Consider the following 26003-nt stretch of genomic DNA (forward strand, 5'->3'; position numbering starts at 1 on the left):
TTACTAACTATTCAAAATTGTTAATAAAAATATTTTCTTCCCATATTATTTTAATTTAATTTAGTAACTTGATAGGGTTAGATATCCATCTAATTGTAAGGATCGCCTCTCCTTCCAACTTAAGAAAGTACGAACTCTTGAAACGTAGTTGTTCAAAAGGATTCTTTTATTAAGCAGAAGTGAAAACCATCCAGCTAAAGCACAATCTGAATGCCCTTAGGCAAAGCAGTAGGATTAAAGTGGTAGAGACCCCTCCCTTTAGGTCAGAATGCAGATTTCAGCCAATACACAAGTGTGAATATGTTTTCTTTACTATTTCCTTTGAGAACCCGAACAAACATGCATTCCCACCACTTCCCTTTAAAGTGAGACAACCCACATGGCTATCATATAAATTCCTGCAGGTAAAGGGAATCTCAGGCTTCCTTGGCGCCAGGATATAGGTTGTAAAATATCTGATGACACAGGCCATGCTAGTAAATCGAATCCAAGTCCCCCCTTCCTTCACTTGAATGGCAGTATCACTTTTAGGGATCTGACATAATTCTAGATAAGATTTTTTTTTGCATATAAACTTATACTAGATATGGAGCTGAACTACTTTAAATTCTCACTGATTGCCAGAGAAGACCATAGGCCAGCACTCTTGTCAAAATGCAAAGAGGTCACAGCTCCACTTTTTCACATTTGCTATTTTGTGAGAAGGGGCTAGTACATATGTGCATTCCTAGAATACAAGGAGTTTTCAGTTTAGAATTCACCTGAAAAGTATTCCGGGTTAAATATCACACAAGTGCCACAAGGTTCCATTTTAGGCCCAGTACTCTTCAGTATCTTCATAAACGATTTAGGTGAGGGAATAGAAGGGGAACTTACAAAATTTGCAGATGATACTAAGCTGGCAGGAATAGCTAACACCCTAGAAGATAGGCTCAAGATCCAGATGGAGCTTAACAGACTTGAAGACTGGGCCCTATCTAACAAAATGAAATTCAATGTAGAGAAATGTAAAGTCCTACACTTAGGCAAGAAAAGCCAAAAGTACACACATAGATTGGGTGAAACCAGGATTAATAACAGTAACTGTGAGAGGGATCTTGGAGTCTTAGTGGACAACCAGCTATAAAGCTATTCTATAAATGGATGGAAACTGACAAAGGAGAGATTCAACCTAGAAATAAGAAATTTTCTGACAGAACAATCAACCAATGGAACAGCTTGCCTTCGAAAGTTGTGGGAGCTCCATCACTGGAGGCTTTCAAGAAGAGATTGGACTGCCATTTGTCAGAAATAGTATAGGGTCTCTTACTTGGGCGGGGGTTGGACTAGATGACCTACAAGGTCCCTTCCAACTCTGTTTATCTTCTAGAAGATTTCTGCCAATGTGTCCCACAAATGCCTGAGAGTGCCACAAAACTCTTGAGTAGGGATACAGTTGTTCCCGCAATCATTGTGTTTCAGAGTTTTATTTTGCTACATCTTTCTACTACTAGATTTATAGTTTATTATGTGTTTTCTCATTTAATTGGTAAACTCTGTTATTTCTAATCCTGATTCTAAACATTAAACTATTGGATGTAGACAAGTAAAAGTTCAAAAAAGCCTTTAAAGGGAATCCATTTATAAATGTTTTGACCTCACACCCCAAAATATCATCTGTTTGATTATATTTATATAAAAGCTAGTCCAAGTTAATGTACCATCAACACAGCTCCACAAATCTACTTCAGTAATACTTAGAAGAGGAAAGGCTCTTTGAAGTCTCTTATATCAATGCTTTTCATATATTTTATAGAATCTCAGTAAACAGCAAGACTGCACACTTGCTAAAGTATTAAAAACCATACCATTAAAAACAATTATCAAACAACATACACAATCCATGGCAAGCAGATATCTTCATCACAACAGAAGAAAGGGGGAATTGTACTGTATGTAAAAGAGAGTATTTTGGCCAAACAAATGTATAAAGATGAAGAGGGCAGAATATTGATAATAGAATTAACTGTGGATGGGACAAAACTGATGTTAGTTGGATATATGCACCAAATGAGGGCCAAAAACTATTTTATAAGAAACTATAACATGATTAGAGACCTAGAATGCGATAATTTGTGTATAATTGGTTATTTCAATGTGATTGTAGATAGAGAATTAGTCTATAGAAATGACAAACAAAAGAAAAGTGTTAGAAGGATATTACCTAATTGATTTTTCAAGATGGTGGAAGAATTAAGCATAAAGGATTGTTGGAGGGAAAGAAATGGGGATAAGAAACAATATACTTATTCAGGTAGACATCAATCTTGGTTTCAAATTGATATGGTTTGGGCATCGACAGATTTGAATCTAGGAATTGAGGAAGTTAATATTGACATAAATTCATGGGCAGATCACAATCCCATTAAAATTAAATGGAAAGGGGCAAAAAAAGACAAGGAGGTGGACCCTTAAAAGAGCAATCTTGAATCAAAATGAATTTAAATTAAAGATGGTTGATCAAATGAGTTTGTTTTTTCAAAGTAATAAAGAGGATACGAACAATCAGAACCTGTGGGACATGGCAAAAGCTTCTTATGAGGGGTATCGCAATATCATACATGGCCAAAGACAACAAACAAAAAAGACAACGGCAAAAAAAATTAGAGGAAGGTCTTAGCAAACTGGAAAAAGAGCTGCAGAAAGAACCCATAAAACGGGAATTGAAACAACAAATAAACACAAACACAAATATCATTGAAAAGGAAAATATGGCACAACAAATTAAAAGCATTAAACAATTTTTTTTTGAGAATGCAAATAAGCTGGGAAGATGGCTGGCTTATAGATTAAGAAAACAGAAAGAAAAGAACCAGATTAGTAAATTACATAATAAAGAAGAGTTAATTTATCAAAATGACGTGAACAGGAAGGTAGCGTATGAGTTTTTAAAAAACCTATATGAGGATAAGGAGAAGATAGAAGAAGGTTAAGATAGGGCAACAGAATTGCCCAGAATCTCGGAGGAAGGTAAAAATTTATTAAATAATGAGATAACAGCATGGGAGATATCCCTTTTTCTTTTCTGTTTTGTTTGAAAAGGCCTTTGGGCTATTCAATAAACAAATACAATACAATACAATACAATCTGAGGCAATCAAAAAACAAAAAAGTAACAAAGCACCAGGCCCAGATGGTCTACCTTCAGAAATTTATAAAAATCACCAGGAATTATTAAGCCCACTGTTATTAGAGGTGTATAATGATGTACTTAATGAAGCTAAGATACCTGAATCGTGGAAAGAAGCAACAATCACATTGATTCCCAAGGAAAATTCCGATTTGACTTATATTAAAAATTAGGCCGATATCCCTACTAAATTCGGATTATAAAATCTTTATGACAATTATGGCAGACAGACTAAAGAAAATTTTAGAGAATTTCATTCATACTGATCAAAACGGTTTTCTTCCCGGACGGCATATAAGGAACATCATCAGGATTATCTTGGATACGATAGAATACTATGAAGTCCACAATGAAAAACAGATGGCGTTGATATTTATCGATGCGCAAAAAGCATTCGATAATGTTAAATGGGACTTCATATTAGAACGATTAAAATGTATGGATTTCAGGGGGAAATTTATAAAGATGTTTTAAAACAATCTACTCCAGACAAGAAGCCAGAGTGGTGATAAACGGGGAAATGACAAAGAACTTTTTAATCCAAAAAGGTACAAGGCAACATCCACTATCACCACTGCTTTTTATTTTATCACTAGAGGCTTTAATTAGAACAATTCAAGAAGACAAACAAATCAAAGGTTTAAAAGTAAGAAAAGAAAGTTTTAAGGTACAGGCATTTGTGGACGACCTTGTATTTATTACTGAAGAGCCTGTACAATCTGGTTTTAGGCTGATGGAAATGCTGGAGGACTATGGGGAAGTAGCAGGCCTGAAAATAAACAAGGATAAAACAAAAATAATAGTTAAAAATATGACTAAAGAACAAAAAAAAAGTGGAGGGAAAGATAAATATTCAGACTATGAAAAAAATAAGATATTTGGGAATTCAATTAACAGTGAGATGAATCACACTTAAAGAAGATAACTATGACAAATTAATGGCCTAAATTAGGTCTGATTTGGAAAAATGGGGAAAATTACAGCTATCTCTAATGGGCAGGATAGCCACCTTCAAAATGAATGTTCTTCCGCAAATGTTTTTTTTATTCCAATGCATACCAATTCGGCGCAAAAAAGATTTTTTTACAAATTTGGACAGACTCATTTCAAAATTCATATGGCAAGGGAAACGACCGAGAATCAGATTCAAATTATTACAAGATGCTAGAGAAAGAGGAGGATTTAGCCTACCAGACTGGACAAAGTATTATCAGGCAGCGGCGTTGGTTTGGCTAAGTGAGTGGATGCATCTTAAAAACACAAGACTATTGGCACTAGAAAGTCATGACTTAAAGACGCTGGCACGCTATTCTATGGGAGGAAAAACATTTAGTCCATCAGTACTTCCGGAGGCATTATATTAGGAGAGCACTATTGGATATTTGGAAAAAAACAACAAGAAATAATTATATGGAAATTCCTAATTGGGTGTCAACATTAGAAATGTACACACATCCAAATTTGACAAAACGGGGAGCTGTCACCTATAAAGATATTTTGAATGAGAAAGGAGAATTAAAAGCAAGAAATACTTTAAAGAAAGAAGGAATCGAATTGGAATGGTGGGCGTATCTCCAAATTCAATCTAAATTTAGCAAAGATAAAAAGGAATGGGGCATAAAGCAAGAATAATCAGAATTAGATAAAATTTTATTTAGCAGGGAAGGCAAAACCATAAGTAAACTATATCGATATTTATTAGAACAAGATCTGATTGAGGAACAGGTGAAAGAAACGATGATAATTTGGTGTAAATATTTTGGGCACAATATCGATTTGGATAATTGGCAAAGTTTATGGGGAAAAAATTTAAAAATCACACTAGCAACTTCCTACAAGGAAAACCCCCGAACAAGATTAGCACGAATGAATAAGGGGAAATCCTTGATATGCTGGAAGTGTGGAGAGACCGTTGGGAATTACCATGGTGAGAATGCCCAAAGGCGCAAAAATTTGGGAATTTACTAAAGAACTGGCTGAAAAATTTTTTGTCAACAAATATAGAAGTCAAACCGGAATTTTTCTTACTGGGAATTATAGAAAGAAAATATAAGAAAGATACAAATTATTTATTACTCCATATATTCACAGTGCTACGAATAGCCTTTGTTCAAAAATGGAAAGAGAAAGATATTCCAACTAAAGAGGAAATATTACTGAAAATCTTTAACTGTGCAGAAATGGACAGACTCACTTTGGAACTCAAGGATAAAAGCGAAACTAAGTACTACAAAATCTGGGAACAATTTTATGATTGGATAGATAACAAGAGGGTAGCCAAGACAAATGTATTGTGTTAAAACAAAAATATAGATGTTATTATAGATAAATATGTTTAAGAACTATATGTTTATATGAGTACTAATATTATTGTAAAGTGACGGAAGATGTTTGGAACCAGTGATGTCATATCTATGTCCAATGTTTTATTAATTTTGTATTATTAATAAAAAACTTTTTTAAAAAAAGATCAAGTGAGGTACTAATACCACTCTATAAAGCCTTAGTAAGACCACATCTAGAATACTGCATCCAGTTTTGGTCACCACACTATAAAAAAGATATTGAGACTGTAGAAAAAAATGCAAGATGATTAGGGAGTGGAGGCTAAAACATATGAAGAACTGTTACAGGAACTGGCATGGCTTGGCTAGTGAAGAGAAGGACTTGATAGCAATGTTCCAATATTTGAGGGGCTGCCACAGAGAGGAAGGGGTCAAACTATTTTCCAAGGTACCTGAAGGCCAAACAAGGAATAATGGATGGAAACTGACAAAGGAGAGATTCAACCTAGAAATAAGAAATTTTCTGACAGAATAATCAACCAATGGAACAGCTTGCCTTCAGAAGTTGTAGGAGCTCCATCACTGGAGGCTTTCAAGAAGAGATTGGACTGCCATTTGTCAGAAATAGTATAGGGCAGTGATGGCTAACCTTTTTATCGTCACGTGCCAAAAGCGGGGGGAGCAGGGGGAGGTCGGCCACATGCATGCCCACACCCATAATTCAATGCAACCCGCACATGTGCATGTGAACCCCATGCCCCTCCCGCTTTTAGTGATGGCACGATGGGCCCGGTAGGCCTGTTCTTCACCCTCCCCAGGCTCCAGATGCTTTCTAGGAGCCTGGGGAGGGTGAAAACAGCTTTCCCCACGCCCACCCTGAGGCCCTCTGGAGGCTGGAAACAGCCCATTTCCCAACTTCCGGTGGAACCAGAAGGCCCAAAAATCAGCTGGCTGGCACACGCATGTGCGCTGGACCTGAGCTACGACAATGCTCGCATGCCCACAGATATGGCTCCGTGTGCCACCTGTGGCACCCATGCCATAGGTTTGCCATCACGGGTATAGGGTCTCTTGCTTGGGTGGGGGGTTGGACTAGATGACCTACAAGGTCCCTTCCAACTCTGTTTATCTTCTAGAAGATTTCTGCCAATGTGTCCCACAAATGCCTGAGAGTGCCACAAAACTTTTGACTAGGTATACAGTTGTTCCCGCAATCATTGTGTTTCAGAGTTTTATTTTGCTACATCTTTCTACTACTAGATTTATAGTTTATTATGTTTTTTCTCATTTAATTGGTAAACTCTGTTATTTCTAATCCTGATTCTAAACATTAAACTGTTGGATGTAGACAAGTAAAAGTTCAAAAAAGCCTTTAAAGGGAATCCATTTATAAATGTTTTGACCTCACACCCCAAAATATCATCTGTTTGATTATATTTATATAAAAGCTAGTCCAAGTTAATGTACCATCAACACAGCTCCACAAATCTACTTCAGTAATACTTAGAAGAGGAAAGGCTCTTTGAAGTCTCTTATATCAATGCTTTTCATATATTTTATAGAATCTCAGTAAACAGCAAGACTGCACAACTGCTAAAGTATTAAAAACCAAACCATTAAAAACAATTATCAAACAACATACACAATCCATGGCAAGCAAATAGCTAAAATAAAACACAACTGTATTTGGTCTTAATCAATTGCCAAAAATACTGAATTATTCTTCAAATGACTGCATGAAAAACTGTAAAATAAAGAATCTCCTCTACCTCTCCATATCCCTTTGAAAACGCTCTTATTTTTAATGGAAAACAATATTTTCTTACTTGGAAAGAGATAAGTAGATGCCAGCCATGGTGTTTTTCCACTTATTTTACCCAGAGATTTCAACAAGGCATGTCAATATCAGTGTTGATACTTTAACAGGTAATATGGCTATTGTCTCAATTATTTTAGTTCAGTAATAGAAGTTATTACATCTCAGTTGCCTTTCTGCACTGAGACTTTGTCAGTGTTTTTATTGTCAGCTCCACTGGTAGACCAGGCCAGGAAATCAATTTCTCAAGAAAAGTAAAACTACTTTTATTGAGATAATGAAGCATGATGTCATGCTTAATGACTGTGTTGCTTAATGGTGGAGTTGCTAGTCCCAATTGGGATAATTAAATGAGGACTTCCTTTATCTTGTTTCTCTGTACTTAAATGTTTCAGCTCCATTTACCTAGATTACAGTTCCTACAAGGTCAGGTACATTTATTTCTTCCTGAGCTGGGAGAGTGGCTCCAGCAGGAAAGACAGAGGTGAGAGCCAGAGGTGTCCAGAAAAGTGCAGTGCTAGGAACAGCTAATATACTACATAGAACCCTCAAATTCCCAGACCTCTGATAGAAGATACATGATTGAGGAAGATACATATATGGGGGTGTGGGTGTAGGTGGGTGTGAAAAGGGTTTATTTTTATATGCAATCTGCTGGGTCATTTCACATTAAACCCTGTTAAAACATGTTTATACTCTCCATGCAAAGCTCACAGGGGGGAAAGGGTCAGATTGAAACCCTTAAAAATAATTGCCACAAAGGAATCTCTGATGTGCCAATCAGGTGTTTGGCAGATAGAGATGCAGCAACAGCATTGGAGCTGTCATTTCTGTGAGGCCTTCAGTAACGATTTCACCTTTCAAAGCTTTTCTCTCTTATCACATGGCAAAACTAGAACTTTCTGCACAAATGCTGTCTCTTGAGTAAAAGCCTTTGTGACATGAATAAAGTATTTGCTATAGAAAAAGTAATGATATGTCCTACTTTGGCAAGTGGAGCCAAGAGGCTGAGTGGCATTTCTCCTGCAGCATTTGCCAAAATCTGTTAAATGCTGCTACAGAAGCTGTGCTGAGGAAGAGCTTGAAGCTGTTACATATAAATGCCTAACATTGCTTCCCCATGGCAGAGTAAGGGTTAACCTCATTCACCCACCTGGCCCTTCCCCTGATCCCTCCTTACCTTAGCTCCGCCTCCCAGGTATATAAGGTGTGGTCCAGGGATCCACTTCCACTTCCAGACATTTACCTGTAATAGAAATAACTGATCAATAAAGAACTTTGATTCAAGAACATTTCGTGTTGGAGTTATTGGGTAAGATCCTTGGAAACATGCCACAGATTGGTAGCAGAGGATGGTTAACCCACAACTCACAGAAATGGCAGAATCAGGAATCCAATCCGAAGCAGAAAGCAGGATGTGCACCAGAGCCTATACCAAGCAGAGGGAAGAGCTGCAGGCTCTCAAAGGCGCCACAGTGAGAATTGCCACGAGCGAGTGTGAGCAGGACTACGACCTGAGCCCACTACTCTGGGACAAGGAACCGAGAGACGAAACCTGCAGCCGCGAAAGGAGTGAGCCACCGAGCAGAGACGACTTCCGATCAACCATACTGAAGATGCTGGAAACACCCGCCAGCAAAGAGGAGCTCATCGCGAAACTCCAAGGCCTCCTAGAAAGCCATGGAGCAGCGATGAGTACCCAGGAACAAGACAATGAAGTCGCCAGTCCAGCAAGGGAAAGGCATTCCCAAGCTGAAGCTCTGGACATGGACAATTTCATTTCCGCGCCATGCTCCCGGCAGCCATCTTGGAATGGCCAACAACCAATGGGGAGCCAAGATTCAAACAAAACGGCGCAAAACAACGAAGACCCCAATACAAATGGGGAAGAACCCGAAAACTGCCCAGAAATAATAACACAAGCCTGCAAGAGCCCACCTACTGGGCCTGAAGTGAAAAAAGCGATTGAGACTCTTGCGGCAGCACTCGGCTCCGCATTCAAGCCTCCTGCGCTTGCTAAAAACCACCCCAAGGCACCCCAAAGCCAAAGGGACAACAGGGTGGCCACCGGAAACCATGCACCAACCCAGCCAACCCTCCGAGAAACAACGCGCCCAGAAAGCGAGCACCGGAACCCGATCACCTGCAGGATCGACCAACCACAGGATTCGCACTCGCCACCCGCTGCACCAACAACGCAAGACCAGGGAATAGAAAGGCAAAACAACTACTCACCAACCATACGACCTCCGCCAGGCTTCTCTACTCACCCGGAGACCAACCAGCACCGACCAGGATCCACCGGCGCTGCCGCCGCTGCAGCCGCCGCTGCCACACTGCCGAATCCAGGAGATCCTCGACTTACGTCCATCACCGCTGCTGCGCCGCCGAGCTTCGGAGGTCCTCGACCTACGACCGCTTCACCTCCTCACCTCCTCCCGTTCTTCGCCAGGGATCCAGGGGTCCAGCCATGGCATCCATTGTCCAGGGAGGGCTACGGACCCACCAGGGGTGAATCCAGCCTCCCACCGGCAGGCCTAGGCCTAGGCCTAGGCCTGAGAACAGCAGCAGAGAGTTCCTCACCCGACGACCTCCGGCGCGAAATGAGCTTCGTGCATGCTCAGTCACCGCCTGTAAGAAGAGAGAGGAACATAGAGATAAATCCATACAGACTAGCAACAAGCATTCCCCCAGCATATTGTGAGTTCCCTCACCTACAAAACCATGGACAGCTCCAGACTGTGAGTAATTTACCATACAGCTCAATGACTTTACCAGCTGATTTCCACAAGCTAAAACTAGATGGGACTAATTTCTTAGAGTGGAATCATCAGCTCAAAATTATCTTTCTAAGGGAAAATATGTTGTTTTTACGTAATGACCCACCTAGAAAACCCTGGACCTTTGATGTAGATTGCCTGCTCCACAGGGCTTATTATTTGTTAATGGCAAGCTTATCACCCAGCATCTATCCCAGCCTTGGCCACTACTTGACTGTGGCAGAAATATTACAAAAAATATTTAACTTATTCTATAGCAAGAGTGCAGCCACAACCACCAAGATCTCTAGAGAGTTCTACTCAGCCAGGCACAAGGCTGGAACTCCCATGGGTGAGCATATCCTAAATCTGAATGCTACCAGGGCAGAACTTATACAAAGGGGGGAGACCATCTCTGAAGATAGCATGAAAAGTATAATTATAAATTCCCTGGATTCTAGTTGGGAAAACTTTATAATGCAACTGGATAGCCTCAACATAGAGCACCTCTCCCTAGAAACACTCACCAACAGGCTGATAGCTGAGGATAGCCTAAGAAGGGACCACTCCATGAGCCACAGAGAGGGTAGACCAGTAAAAAGGGTAGAGTTTCAAACTAGGAATCACAAAACTCCCGAATGCTTTATCTGCGGCTCCAAGAATCATTATAAGAGAGACTGCCCCAGAAACTCAAGGGACAGAGACTACACTCACCGCAGGGAAAGGCAAGGCCGGAGGTCAGGGTTCCCAGACAGGCACTCACCAGATAACAGATTCAGACACAGAGACTCCCCCAATCCCAGAGACAGGAGGAGACAGAGAGACAGCTCCAGGGAAAGCCAGCCAGGGTCATTGTATGGCCTTGGAGACCATCGACCCACACACATGCAGCCAGGGAAAGGGAACACATGGCTCATCGATTCAGGAGCCACCAACCACACTACCAACAACAAGAACATACTTACATCATTCACAGCAAAGAAGTACCACATTAAGGTAGCAAATCAGGACAAGGTCCTGGTAACGGGAAGGGAACACATACATAAATGGGATAGGAAGAATAGAGGGGGTACTGCTCATACCTGAGATACCTCACAATATACTAGCCACACTCAAACTCAGCAAAGACTTGGGTACCGAGACAACTTTTAAAGGAGGAAAGGCATACATGACCAAGGGTAATAAGGACGTAGGCAAGATCATCATCGAAGGAGGGCTCACATACCTACAACCCCAAGAAGATTACTATCCAAGCACAGACATGCAACTAGAAAGTAGGAAAGGCAAGACAGGTACTCCCGGGGAGACAAAAGGGGTTATGGTTGAACACACCACTGAAGACAAACACACTTCTGACACAGCACACAAGGGGAAGCCCTCTATTGACAAACCCATCCATAATGACTGCGCCCACCTGCTTCATCGGAAGTTGGGCCACGCCAGTTTCCCAATTGTACAAAAAATGACTGAATGTTCAAGTGGTTTGCAAGTAAAAAACTGTAACAATTACCTAGAGTGTTCCGTGTGCAAATGTTCTAAACTCAAAACTAAACCTAGACCAAAAAAGGCCTCTCGCACCACCAATTCAACCTTCCAGTTAGTACACATGGATTTGGTAGGCCCCATGAAACCCTCTATAAAGTATAAAAAGAGGTTCTTTCTAACTATAGTTGACGACTTCAGTCGTTACGGGTTCGTATATACACTCAATCACAAAAATGAGGTGTTTCAAAAGTTCAAAGAATTTTACAGGAGGGTAGAAACACAACACAACACCAAAATAAAACAAATAATGACGGACAGAGGGTCAGAGTTCCTATCAAGGGACTTCTCCAATTGGATAAAGAAACATGGAATATTACATTTTACTTCTTCGCCGTTCTCCACATTCCAGAACGGAGTGTCAGAACGAAGGAATGGTGTATTACAAACCATGGTAAGATGCATATTAGAAAACGCAGGGCTGGGGCAACACTTCTGGGCAGAGGCACTCACATACTCGAACTACACCCTGAACAGACTATGGTCCAGCATGGTAGGCAAAACTCCTTATGAGGTTATGTACAACAGGAAACCCCAAATAGCTCACCTACACATATTCAGGGTCATAGCGGATGTGCATATACCAAAACGATTAAGGCGCGAGGGGGACAAGGTATCAAGGAGACTAAGATTTATGGGATACGAGTCCGGGACAAAAGGGTACAGATTTATTGACAAGGACAATAAATTTTTCATATCCAGAACAGCAGTATTCCATGAAAACACAAATTGGTCAAAAATACACCTCAACGAAGTGTTCCCCAGGCAGGAAGTCACAGACAGTGCAAGGGTCACGAGTAGACTAGACACATCTGAAACGGAGGCACACGAGAAACACAAACCTAGACACCAAGGGGTAACCACCAAGGGATGGAAAGAGGACCACCCCATCATAAAGGTAGATGCACTTACAGAAAGGGAAGCCAGGTACATGCATGACACAGAAACACAACCCAACAGGCCCGTTAGACATAACAGGAACAAAATGCCAAAAAGGTGTGAAGATTATGTACTATCAATACACACAAACACCACGACACCCAACTCTTACGAAGACATACTTAGGTTGCCACGGGAAGAAAGGATTAGGTGGGAAGAGGCCATGGAGAAAGAGATGGCCAGCCTGAGAGAGCTAAATGTGTATACTCCATCCAAGGTACCAGACAACAAAGTACCCATTGGGACAAAGTGGGTTTTTAAAATCAAGGAGCTTGAGGACAATAAGACGCTGTACAAGGCTAGGTTAGTAGCGCAGGGATTTGCGCAGAAATACCCGGAGGACTACACCGATACATATTCACCCACAGTCAGGGCTGAAAGTGTCAAGAGCGCCCTGGTGATAGCAACAATTCTAGGCCTAGAAATTTACCAATTTGATGTGCAGACAGCTTATCTCCACGCGGAACTAGACAAAGAGATCTTTGTCAGAGCACCCCCCGGAATAAACACACAAAAGGGAGATACCTGGTTGTTAAACAAGAGTTTGTATGGGCTGAAGCAATCCGGTAAGAGGTGGTATGAGTGCCTAGCGAAAATTCTCAGGGACATGGGATTCACAGCCACCTCTGCCGACCTATGCTTCTTCATCAAAAAGGAGGACACATCTATTGAATACGTGCTTGTTTATGTGGACGATATTTTATACTGTGGCCAGCACAAACAGAAATGTGATGATTTCGCTGATAAATTGGGGAAGCACTTCGCACTAAAAACTTTGGGAAAGGTAAACAAGTACCTGGGTGTCCAGATCGACAGAACACAGAAAGGATTCAGAATCTCCCAAAAGGAGAAGATATTGGAGCTGCTACACAAGTGCAACATGAAGGATGCCAAGCCATGCGAAACACCCATGCAAGTTGACATTCTAAAACACATGAACGAAGAAGGTGAAACATTTAAGGACAATACCCTCTATAGGTCTGTCATTGAGTCACTACTATATATAGCCAACTGGACTAGGCCAGATATCATCCTAGCGGTCAACCTCTTGTCTAGGCACGTCAACGAACCAAAAACATACCACTGGGAAGGTGTAAAACGCGTGCTCAGATACCTAAAGTACAGCACAGATGCCTGCCTACGCCTAGAGCCGGTGAGTTCCAAAGAGCCCATATTAACCTGTTATGCTGATGCTGACTGGGCAGGCGACACAAAGAGCAGGAAAAGCACGTCTGGCTATGTATTCCTCATCAACGGTTGCCCAGTGCACTGGTACACCGGGAAACAAAACCTAGTGGCCACATCTACAGCAGAAGCAGAATACATCTGCCTCTTGAAGGCAGCCAACAACCTGACATGGTTCGATGACCAACATCTGGACTGAGCCAGCCTACCCGATAATAATACATGAGGACAACAAGGAGACATATCCATGGCAGACGCCGTGGGCAAGAGATCAAGGCACATAGACATCAAACATAAGCACGTCAGACAGTTAACAAACATTGGTTTTATCAATGCCATACACTGCGAGACTGTTGAACAAATCGCTTGTGAGGGATCTCACGAAGAATGATAGTTCATTGAGGGCACTTCCAAGAAAAGGTCAGCACACAAGGATGCAATCAAATTAAGTCTTTATTTAGAAGTAAAAGTGGAGTAAAATAAGGTCCCAGGCATGGAGACATCCATGCCTGGATTGAGCCCATGGGTCAGTCCCATAGGAGACTAGAACAAGAGCAGGCAAAAGGGAACGGGTAAAAAGGGAGGGTAGAGCAGCCCCTGTGCAGGGGTTCTTATAGGGGCCCCTGGCCCCTCCCTTACAAGGTGTGTGAGGGGGCCGGAGGGCCATTAACTTTCCCCAATGGGGCTGCAGGGGCCGGAGCCCCTTGACCCACCAATGGGATCAAAGGTGCCTCTTTGCCCCCATCTGGTGGCCTTTGAAGAGACTGCCATGGCTGGCACAAAACACCTAACAATTCCCCTTCTTGCCAGCCAATGACAGGTGATGGTGAATGTGTGTGAGAGGGTGAGCAGGTGTCATAAACATACAGATGCATCGTTTACAGGATCAAACACAAACGCTTACACAGAAGGTTGTGTCGGTCAATAGGCACAGGTTTTGTAAACAGGTCAGCTAACTGGTCGGTAGTGTTACAATGTTTGATTTGTACAAACCCCATTCTGGCAAGCTGCCTGACATTCTTGTAACGGATGTCTATGTGGCGGGACCTAGAGCCCACCGCGTATGCCCTGGAGATCCCAATTGCGGCCGTATTGTCTTCCTGAATTTGGATGGGCAGAGTAGGAGGTGCCCAGATGCTCGTTACCAGAGCATTGAACCAAATTAAGTCATTTGCAGTGTCCGATAGGCTGGCATATTCTGCCTCAGCCGTGGAGCAAGAAACAAATTTTTGCTGCCTAACATGCCAATGGATAGGGCAGCCATTTAGCAGTATGAGGAAACCAGAGGTGCTCCATCTACTCTTGGTGTCACCAGCCCAGTCTGCGTCCGAGTAAGCGGAGAGCTGGGCTGGCTTCCCCTTCTCTGGCTCCAGCATAAGGAGGGCATCAGCCATGCCCCTGAGGTACCTAAGTACCCTCTTGACAGCATTCCAGTGGAATTCCTTTGGGTTTTCCACGTGCCTGGACAATAGATTTACAGCTAAAGCTATGTCAGGCCTGCTCCAATTGCTAATGTATAGCAAGGAGCCAATCACAGATCTATATAATTTGTTGTCTGTGAAGTCAGGGCTGTCTTTGTGATTGTGGCTGTAGTAATCACTTTGCATGGGGCTACGCGTTGGGTTAGACTCTGCCATTTTACATTTGGCCAACAATTCCTCAATTTTTTCTTTCTGGGATAATGCAAATCCCTTTTTAGTGGCCAAGATATGTACACCCAGGTACCTGTCAACCCGCCCCAAGGACTTCAGGGTAAACTTTTCCCCCAGGGCCTTGGCAAATTCATCACACCTATCCTTGCCAGGCCCTATGTATAGGAGGTCATCCACATAAACCAACACCCGTTCTGTATCACCTTTGGTGTCACATGTAAAAACGCACTCATCTGCATGAGATGCCCTGAAGCCAATTAGCTCTAAACCCTTTTTGAGGCAGTTGTACCAGAGTTTCCCCAACTGCTTGAGGCCATATAATCCCTTTTGGAGTAGTCATGTGTTTTCCCCCTCCTGCTGGTAACCAGGAGGGGCCCTCACGTAGATCTGCTGGTCCAAGTTGGCATGGAGGTAGGCCGTCTGGATGTCAAATTGGTAGACTTCCTTCCCCAGAGCGGCTGCAGTTACGAGGGCGGCCTTGACACTTTTTGCCCGGACAGTTGGAGAGTAGGTCTCAATGTAGTCCTCCATGTAGCGTTGGGCGAACCCCTGTGCTACCAAGTGGGCCTTGTACAGGTAGCAGCCATTGGCAAGTGGTTTGGCCTTGAAAACCCACCTTGTGCCAATGACCTTCTTCTCCTTGGGTGGTTGCCCGGGGGTGAAGACCTTGAGTTTTCTCAGGCTCTCCATCTCCTGTTCCATCGTGAGCTGCCACTTCTCCTGTTCTTCGACGGGCAGCTCCTGGATGTCAGAGAAAGTCTTTGGGGTGACCACAACGCTGTTGATGGATGCGACGTGCCCAATGTCAATTCTCTTAGGTGAGACCCCCTTGTTGGACCGCTTTGACCTTCTGACCTCCTGCCACTCACCACCCTTTTCCTCTGTGGGTTCCTCGCCAACTGGCTGTTCACAACCGGGATGTGGAGGCCCTCGGTCCCAGACGTTGGGCATCATGGGCTTCTGGAGCGTCACTGGAGGCGAAGAGTCAGGTGAAGATGGCGTGTCTTTCCCCTCAGGACTGGACGGCTCATCCTCCTCATCTGGAACAGGTAGGCTGACCTCTTCATCCTGTTCCTCGCTCTTGTCGGTAGCAGGGTCTGGGCGGTGTCATGGTTGGTGCACCCTTGCTGGGCTGGTTAATGTATGGACCCAGATCATTTGAGTGGATCTGGGTCCAATTGGAGTCCTCTTTGAAGGAGGCAGATTGGGAGGTCACAATCCTGCCCCCTTCTCCCAGGAATCGGTAGGCCTTGGAGCCAGGGGCATAGCCCAAGAACCTCAGTCTCTGGGAGACGGATCTCCCCTTCTTCCGCAGCTGCTTGGGGATGTGCACCCAAGCGTAGGAGCCAAACACACGCAAGTGTCCCAAATTTGGCTTCCTACTGTGGACCAGAAAATATGGGGTCTGGTTCACAACACTGCTCCAGGTGCGGTTCAGGGTGTAGTTGGCGTAGTGTACCGCCTCCGCCCAGTACGATTCCGCAACCCCAGCATCCGCAATCAGGCTGCGCACCATGGTCTGCAGAATTCCATTGCGTTTTTCTGACACACCGTTCTGCACAGGTGTAAAGGGCGCTGTACAAAAATGGTGTATGCCCTTGTGCCTTATCCTGTCCTGGAATTTTCGGGACATGAACTCAGCCCCACGGTCGCTCTGCAGCTGCACGATCTTTGTCTTGTACTGAGTTTCCACATAGTTGTACAATGATTTTATGGCATCAAAGGCTTCAGACTTTTCTGTGAGGGTATACACATGGCCATACTTCGAGAAATCATCGACGGCAGTGAGGAAATACTGCCTTTTTCCTAGGGACGGTGTAAATGGCCCAACCAAATCAACATGTATTAATTGATATGGGTATTGAGTTTTACGCAGTGACACCTTAGGTATTGGGGCGGCCTTCCTCTTTGCCCTCTTACAGATGGCACAGTCCAGAAACACCTCACAATCCTGGAGATGAATCCCCTCAGCGAATTCCCCCATCTTTTTAACCACTGGGAAGCTCGCATGGCCTAACCTCTGATGTAAGAGGTGGGCACATTTAGTGTGCAGTGGCTTTCCCACTGACACCCCCTTGGCTCTGGTTGCCTTGGGCGGTGCTGGCACCTTAGGCCCTTCTTTGGGCTTACCTGCCTTAGGTGCCTGCTGAGGCTCGGGTTTCTTGCCCGCATTGGCCTTGGAGGGCCGTGGTACTGGTTGAGGCGGCGTGGGCACAACTGCCTCAGTCTTGTGCATCTTTGATAGCCTGGGAGCTGGCTGTGGAGCCTTTCTCTCTCTCTGCGCGCAGGCCCCCGTGAGCTGTCTCCTGTGGCTGGGTACTTGGGGGAGAAATATGGCAAACCATTTATAATGGTAACATTCCCGATGACCCTTTTGTCTCGAGTGACATGACCTCCCCCTTTGCGAAACAATACCTCCACCCTGCCATCATCACATAGCTTGGTTATGCTTAACAGGTTATTGGCTATAGAGGGAGTGTGTAATACACCTTCGACATTGCCCAGCCCTGGTACAGAGACACTGCCCTCCCCAACAACCAAAGCATTGTTACCATTTGCAACCTTAACAGAGGAGTTAATTCTCCTTAACCTCTTAAAGCCTTGCCTCAAGTTAGCAATGTGAGATGAAGCCCCAGAGTCCAGTAACCAGAGGCCAGTAGGGCCATCAGCCTTTGTGGCGGGGGTGAAATAGCTAGTATTCACAAAATTGCCCTTAGCACCACCTTTGCCCCTGCCAGGCCCCCTTCTCTGCCCCCTGCCCCTTCCTTGATTGGAGCCACGCTTAGGTCCTTGCTGGTAATGGGGGCAGTCCTTCTTCAAATGCTCCTCAGAGCCACAGATGAAACACTTGGGTAGAGCATTAACCTGCTCTGAACTCTGGTGCCTTCTGTTGATTTGATGAGTTGTGGCCCTGGTGTACTCTCCCACATCTCTACGCCTCCTGTCTTCCTCATTGAGCCTCCCTGTGAGGTAGGACAGAGTCATGGCTTCCTTTCTGGTTTCCTCTAGTGAGACAATAAAATTGCCCCAACTTTTGTCCAGGGATGCCAGAATGACAGCGATCATGTTGGTCTCAGTCACAGGGTAGTCCCTGAGCACCAGCTCTGCCCTGAGTGCCTTCAACTTTCCCAGGTGCTCAGCCATGCTAGCCCCAAATTTTAGCTTGGTGTTATAGAACTCTGTTGTGAGTCTTGTGGTGGAGCCCAAGCTATCACTATTAAATAGGCTATATAACAACCCCCAAATTTCACCAGCTGTGAGCCCATCTGGAATGCTAGGGTACATTCTAGCATCCAGTGAGCTCAGTAGAGTGGTATAGGCTCTCCTGTGGTACCACTCTTCTTGAGGTCCCCAAGGGAAAGATGGGGGGTCTAAAACCATTTCTAGGGTCCCCTCTTTTAAGAGACATACCTGAATCTCTTTGTTCCATATATTATAATTTTCCCCTGCCAGATGTAATTTCTGGAAATTATTTGAGAGAACAGACACAGCTGGGGCAGAAAATGCTGATATATTTTGCTGTCTAAGGTATCTTTGCTTTGGTTCCATTGAAGTAAATGGGAGAGGGATCCCTCTGCTGGCCGGTGTAGGTATTTTTCTCTGATTATTCTTTTCTTTTTCAGGTGGAGCCAACTGAGCATGTGCGAACTGCTGAGCATGCTCAGATCTCATTCCAGCCCAGGAGCCAACGGGGGCGGACCTCTCCCTCTGTGCTTCAGAGCCAGGCCTGGGCCCAGGCCTGTGGGGCTCTGAAGAGTCTTCTGGAAGCCCCCCTGGTACTGGAACACTTACCAGGGGACGAAGGCTGCAGGATGGGGCCGGAAAAGCCCAAAAATGCTGAGGATCGCCTGGAGGGGCCCACTGCTGGTCCTGAAGACTCCGGAGGAGGCATCCATCTTGGGAGGTGAGAGGCTCGGCTGGAGGCCCCCTGAAGTCATCCAGGTGAGTCCTCCATTGCCTTGGTGGGGGTGTTGGGAAGGCTGGAGCCCCCAGGGGTTCTTCTGGGGCTCTCTGGAGGCCTGGGTCCTGGCTGGGGGGCTCCGGACTGGACGCCCCCCCTCGCTGGTCCCCTGGGGGTGTTGAGGGAGGCTGGCTGCCCCCGAGGTTGAGGCCTCGGTCATCGTGGCCTCCAGGGCTGCGACCAGGACTTGGATTGCAGCCCTGATGTCCGCTGCAGCAGGAGCGGCTGGGCAGACTTCGAGGCTTGCCTGTGGGGGGGACCGAGCAGTTTACATGCTGCTTTGGCTGGCTGCCATCCGTTGCTGGGCCTCGTGGCCTAGCTGAGGCCTACCAAGCCTTGCTGGAGTAGGTGGTCTGGAGGCCGCCATGTTGCTTCCGGTTGGCCCCGGAAGCTGCAGGTCACAATTTGGTGGGAATTTTCCTGCCAAAAGCTCCGGGGCCCCGGGGGCCCCCAGGGTGGCCGGCGCCATGTTGGGGAGCCTCCTGGGTGCTGGGGAAGGACTTACCCAGTGTCCAGAGGCCCCCTGCGCTGGTGTCCCACATGGCTGGGCTCCTGGCGTCCCTCGGGTTGCTAGGAGCAATCATAGCAGCTCTCTGCATTCCTCACCAGTGAGCTGGTCTATGCTGGGGGTGGCCTGGTCCCTGGCCGCATCCCCGGTGTCCTGGCAGTCCTGGGTGGACTGCTGGTCTTCCATGCCTTCCTCTGTAGCTTGCAGCTGCAAGGAAGCATGTGAAGGGGTCCCTTGCATTCCGCTGGGTCCTCTGGGGGCATAGAGATCATCTGTACCCTCCTCTGGATCGAAGCTCGCATCAGGAACTGGATGCAGGGCTGCCAACCTTGCTTGGAGACTCCTGGTCATGACCGGTGAAGTCCTGCCATCCATCTCTTGGGGGTTCTTGCTGGAACCTCCTGGCATCTTGCTTCTGCTGGCTTGGAAGCGTTGCCTCAAACCATCCTCGGCTACCACTTTGTGAGGGATCTCACGAAGAATGATGGTTCGTTGAGGGCGCTTCCAAAAAAAGGTCAGCACACAAGGATGCAATCAAATTAAGTCTTTATTTAGAAGTAAAAGTGGAGTAAGGTATCCTTGCCTGGATTGAGCCCATGGGTCAGTCCCATAGGAGACTAGAACAAGAGCAGGCAAAAGGGAACGGGTAAAAAGGGCAAAAAAGGGAGGGTAGAGCAGCCCCTGTGCAGGGGTTCTTATAGAGGCCCCTGGCCCCTCCCTTACAAGGTGTGTGAGGGGGCCGGAGGGCCATTAACTTTCCCCAATGGGGCTGCAGGGGCCAGAGCCCTTTGACCCACCAATGGGATCAAAGGTGCCTCTTTGCCCCCATCTGGTGGCCTTTGAAGAGACTGCCATGGCTGGCACAAAACACCTAACATCGCTGACATCCTGACCAAACCTTTGCAGAACAAACAGCACGCCTACCTAACTTCAAGATTAGGTGTACACATACAACACATACACACAGCTCCAACTGTTAGGCATTTAGAGGGGGATTTGTTACATATAAATGCCTAACATTGCTTCCCCATGGCAGAGTAAGGGTTAACCTCATTCACCCACCTGGCCCTTCCCCTGATCCCTCCTTACCTTAGCTCTGCCTCCCAGGTATATAAGGTGTGGTCCAGGGATCCACTTCCACTTCCAGACGTTCACCTGTAATAGAAATAACTGATCAATAAAGAACTTTGATTCAAGAACATTTCGTGTTGGAGTTATTGGGTAAGATCCTTGGAAACACGCCACAGAAGCAAAGCAGAGCAAAGCAATGTATTACATACTGTAAAGAGAATATTCATTCAAGTTACTACCACTAAGGACATTTATTTCTTGTTCCCTTCACATCCTAGCTAAGTTAGCAATGCCCACTTTGAGGAAATTACAGAGTTTGGCCGGTAGATCCAACCATCTGCTGAAGAATCGCTTCCTGGCCTTCACAAACATCTGCTGAAGGGGAGTCTACCACCTTGCTGGGCAGCTTTTCTGTCAGTTTGTTGCAGAAATCAAACATCCAGAAAGCACACACAGGTAACTGATTCAGCAGGATTCATTAACTTCTCTTTATATACAATATAACACATGAAAATAAATATACAATCTGAATATCTAGTTTTTCCATTAACTTCCTTTTCTGCTTCTCTGTGATGTTTTTCACTAATATTTTCATTTTATCTTTATTGATTTTCAACCCTGCCACTTCTCCATATTCTTCTATTTGTTCTATTAATTTTGGCCCAACTACTTGCGGCTCCTCTAAAATAAACACCAGATCATCTGCAAATGCCTGTAAGTTATATTCTTCTTTCTTAATTCTGATATCTCTTATATCTTCATTTTGTCTTATATTTCTATTTAATACCTCTAATTTCAACACAAATAATAACAGGGATAAAGGATAACCCTGCCTTGCACCTTTTTTTTAATTGCATTTTTACAATTAAACAAATCTTACATCTTATGCATAACTGCAACCATTTACATACCGTAACATTCCAATTCAAATACATTCTATACATTTTTACTATACATTTTAATTCTACTTCTATTTTGTCTATTTCTTTTCCATTTTTCTGTTCTCAATCCAGTTATACCACTTCTCCCATGTTGTGTAGTATTCCAAATCTATTTGTTCTTTCAGTTCAATTGTCAACTTGTCCATTTCTGCACAATCAAATATTTTTTTATTACTAAGCCTTCGGGAGGTATGTTTGTATTTCTCCAGCATTGTGCGAAAGCTATCCTTGCTGCAGTTACATGTAAAATGATTTATATTATTCTTTTTTCATATTTCCTTTTAACTATCCCTAGGAGAAATAGTTCCAGAGTGTATTCTATCTGAAGTCCTGTTAATTCCTGTAACCACCTGTGTATTTTCTTCCAGTATTTTTTCGTTTCAGGGCACAACCACTATGTATGATAAAAGGTACCATGTTTCTGGCCACATTTCCAACAATTCGGGGTTAGGTTTGGGTATATCTTCGCTAGTCTAGAGGGTGCCAAGTACCAGCAATAAAACATTTTATACTGGTTCTCTTTCTATTTTGATGATTTAGTTATTTTATAATTTCTATTCCAAATTTTCCCCCAATCTTCCAATTCAATATTATGCCTGATGTTTTTTGCCCGCGCTATCATAACTCCCTTCACTATATCTTCAGCTCTATCAAATTCTAATAGGTAATTATAAATTTTTGTTATCAATTTTTCATCTGGGCCAATCAATAGTTTATCCTATTGTTGCGGCACCATTTCAATTCCATATTGATCTTTGTCTTTTTTATACCGTGATTGAAGTTGCAAATATGGCCAGCAATCTATGATTATACATTATTCTTTCAATTCCTGTCTATTTTTTAAGTTCCCTTGGCTATCTAGAATTTTGTTATATTTGGCCATTTTACCTATATCCAGAGTGTTAGGATATATCATCGCTTCCATTGTCGATAACCAACTGGGGATTTTCATATAATGCTTTCTCTTAATCTCTTGCCATATTTGCATCAGAACTTCCCTTACTTTATGTCTAAAAAAATATAAATGAGATTTATCTCCCTGTCCCATAAGAAGGCATGCCATCCTTTTTGTAGGTCATGTCCTTTCAGAGTAAGCAGTCTTCTATTTCTCAGGTTAATCCACTACCATATTAAAGTTGCCACTTTATATTAAAGTCGCCAATCTGGGAGCCCTAAGACACCTTTGTTTCTACTATCCTGAAGACCTGTTAATTTTATTCTTACTTTCTTACCTGCCCATATAAACTTTGTTATAATTCTATTCAAATGTGTAAAAAATTTCTTGTCCAATTTTATAGATATAGTTTGAAAAAAGTAGAGCAGTTTCAGCAAAATATTCATCTTGATGGTTGCAATTCAACCTAGTATAGATAACTGTAATGTCCCCCATCTTTCCAAATACAATTTTAATTGTTGTATTAATTTCACATAATTATCTTTTTTTTTTTTTTTTTTTTTTTATTGAAAAGGTTTTCAAATACAAATTTTTCCCCCTTTTTCCCCCCCTCCCCCCCCTCCCTAACCCCCCCTCCCCACCCTTCCCCCCCTGTGACTTCTTCGTAACAAAAAAAAACCCTAATTCATAACAGATTACTTACTCCCTCCTCAAAATACTGACCTTTACTTACTAAAAGTATTATAAATCCCCCTTTATCCATACATTTCAGAAAAGAAGAAGAGAAAAAAAAACAAAACAAAAAAAAACAAACACATTATACTATAACTATTATAAAATAACTCTAATTTAGCATAATAGTGTTTTATATCTATGCATTATTGCAACAATTCAAAACCACCTTCCACTTTAAAACTATACAATAAGTCCTACTTTAATAACATTTCAAAGCGGGCTCCCCATAAAATCTAATTTAACATTTATTCCACTCTATCCATTTCCTCCACTCCCCTAAATGTATCACTTAAAAATCCCTTTTCTTAAACTAATCAGTCTGTAGCTAGCTTATTCACCCACTGTCTTACAAATTTACCATACACAACAATTCTTGATATCTTTAATTCACTACCCACACTACTTAAAAATATATATATATATATATTCCATTATATCTAAATAAAAAAAAGAAAAGACAATAACTTTAAATTTATAGTCCATATAATATCTTCTTGAAGTCTTTCCACTGGATTGTTAAAACCAACATCCATAATAGGGTGACATAGCTTGCGGATGCAACAGTTTATTCAAGATCTCCAATCATATCTGCCCCCATCAGTAGTAAACATCTTCTTATATATATAAAAGTAAAAACAACCACCCGAGTGACATTATAATTGTATTCCATATAATAATAATTGTGGGTTTCATCAGGATTATTAATTTCCATCATCGTATTGGGTAACAACCCGATCTTCTGCATGTCCCAATGTGATTCTCTTGCCTTATAATTCAAGATAATTATAATATATTTATCAACACAAAAAGAAGTTTCAAAATAGATAATTCAAAACCATCAATTTGAGGCTCTTTCCATGTCCCAAAATTACGGCAATGCAGAGATCTGCCACTATCCTCAGGATGATATTGACCAATATGTCGCCTCCTCTATGTTTTCACATAATCATTCATATTTTAAAATCACTGGCTTCACTGTTGCTTGGGTTAGAAATTTCTATTTTTGTACAACCTATTTCTTTTTTTGTTTTCTTTTTGTGGGTTTGACCTCCATCCTAATTTTTTGTGTCTCGCATTTCTTTTTTATCCCTTGTATATCCTCTAATTGGTTTCCATGCTTGTCCTTGCCTTGATAAGTCATCACATTAAAATCAGATGGCACTTCTCTCAAATTTGTAGATAATCCAGCTGGGGTATCCGATAAATCCAAAGGCAATTTATCTGGTACAGTCTCTGTCTTTAGTTCCAGCTCCTTCTGCTTATCCTGTATTATATCTGAAGACGTTAAATTCATTTTCAACCTATTTTGATAAAATTCTTCCGCCCTTTCAACAGTATTTAACTGGTATCTTTCTCCTTGATATCTCAATATAATACCAACTGGGACGTCCCACCGGAATTGAATATTTCTCCTTTTTAACTCAGACACCAGAAAGCCAAATTTCTTCCTTTCCATTAATATCTTAGGTGGGAGTTCCTTGTAAATCCAAATCTTTCTTCCATACAATTGCAAATTAGAATTGAAGGAATTTTGCACAATTTTATTCCTAATTTCTTTATCTGAAAAATAGATTACCACATCTCTAGGCAATTGCCTTTGCTTGGCAGTCCAAGAGTTTATTCGATAAGCTCTGTCAATCCTACAAAACACTTCCTCAGGTTGAATCTTTAAAATCCCAGCTAGAAATTCAGAAGATATTTTCCTTAAGTCATCTCTGTTATTTTCCTGCAAACCTCTAAGTCTTATTGCATATTCTGTGAAATTATATTGTATCTTTAGAACCTCTTTTTGAATCCTCTGTTCCAGATATTCTACATTACCAGACTTTTGGTCAGCATCCATTTTAAATTTTTCTTCTGAACTATAATCCTGAATATTTAACAAATCATTTTCAATTTTTTGAAATCTATTGTCCAATTTATCTTGAATTTCATCCATTTTTGACTCTAGTAAATTAGTATTTGTATCCAACCGAATCATGAATTCTGGCAATTTTAAAATTTTTTGCTGCAAAAAGTCAAACTTGGATTTCACCAATTCCTTAGTTTCCTGCTTAAATTTTTCAAGTTGCTGATTCACAATCTCATCCCTTCTTTCAATCTCCTCTAAGAGAAATTCTATTATATTAAAATCAGGTTTCTGGGACTGAAGAGTTAAAACATATTGCTTTAAATTCTTGGTGGGGGAATCCCCCCCACCTATTTGTTTGTCTGACTTCACAAGCCTCAGTGCCATGTTTCCGCCTAAGCAGGCTTTGTTAGAAGAAGAAAAAAAAAAAAAACAAGACAAAAGACTTCCAGCCAGCAACACTCAAGCCTCCAGGGAAAAAAGAGAAAAACAAAAACAGGAGCGGAGTTTTGTCTACAAATGTAGCCAGTGGTATTTATTCCGCTACATTGTAATAATAAAAAACGGAAGAACTTTCCCTCTCAAACTCTTCTCCAGCCGCGGCAGACGCCATTTTAAAAAGAAACTTTTTTCCTCTTTCTCTTCCTCTATTCTCTTAAGTAATTTTTAAAAGATAAGTAAAATACTTGCGCTTCA

The 26003-nt window shown here is 42.7% G+C and overlaps 1 long non-coding RNA gene across 1 annotated transcript; it reads right to left on the bottom strand.

The window, feature by feature from the left end:
* Positions 1 to 6518: 6518 nt before the first annotated feature.
* On the bottom strand, positions 6519 to 20971 carry LOC148114793 (uncharacterized). The gene is made up of 3 exons (XR_015733539.1): positions 20906 to 20971; positions 9541 to 9901; positions 6519 to 8516 (listed from the first exon to the last, which is right to left on the bottom strand). It is a non-coding gene; the product is annotated as an uncharacterized LOC148114793 (long non-coding RNA).
* Between the last annotated feature and the right edge of the window lie 5032 nt (positions 20972 to 26003).

This window comes from Pantherophis guttatus, chromosome 3 (genome assembly GCF_059756535.1).
Source record: "Pantherophis guttatus breed Tessera chromosome 3, ASM5975653v1, whole genome shotgun sequence".
Classification (NCBI taxonomy): domain Eukaryota; kingdom Metazoa; phylum Chordata; class Lepidosauria; order Squamata; family Colubridae; genus Pantherophis; species Pantherophis guttatus.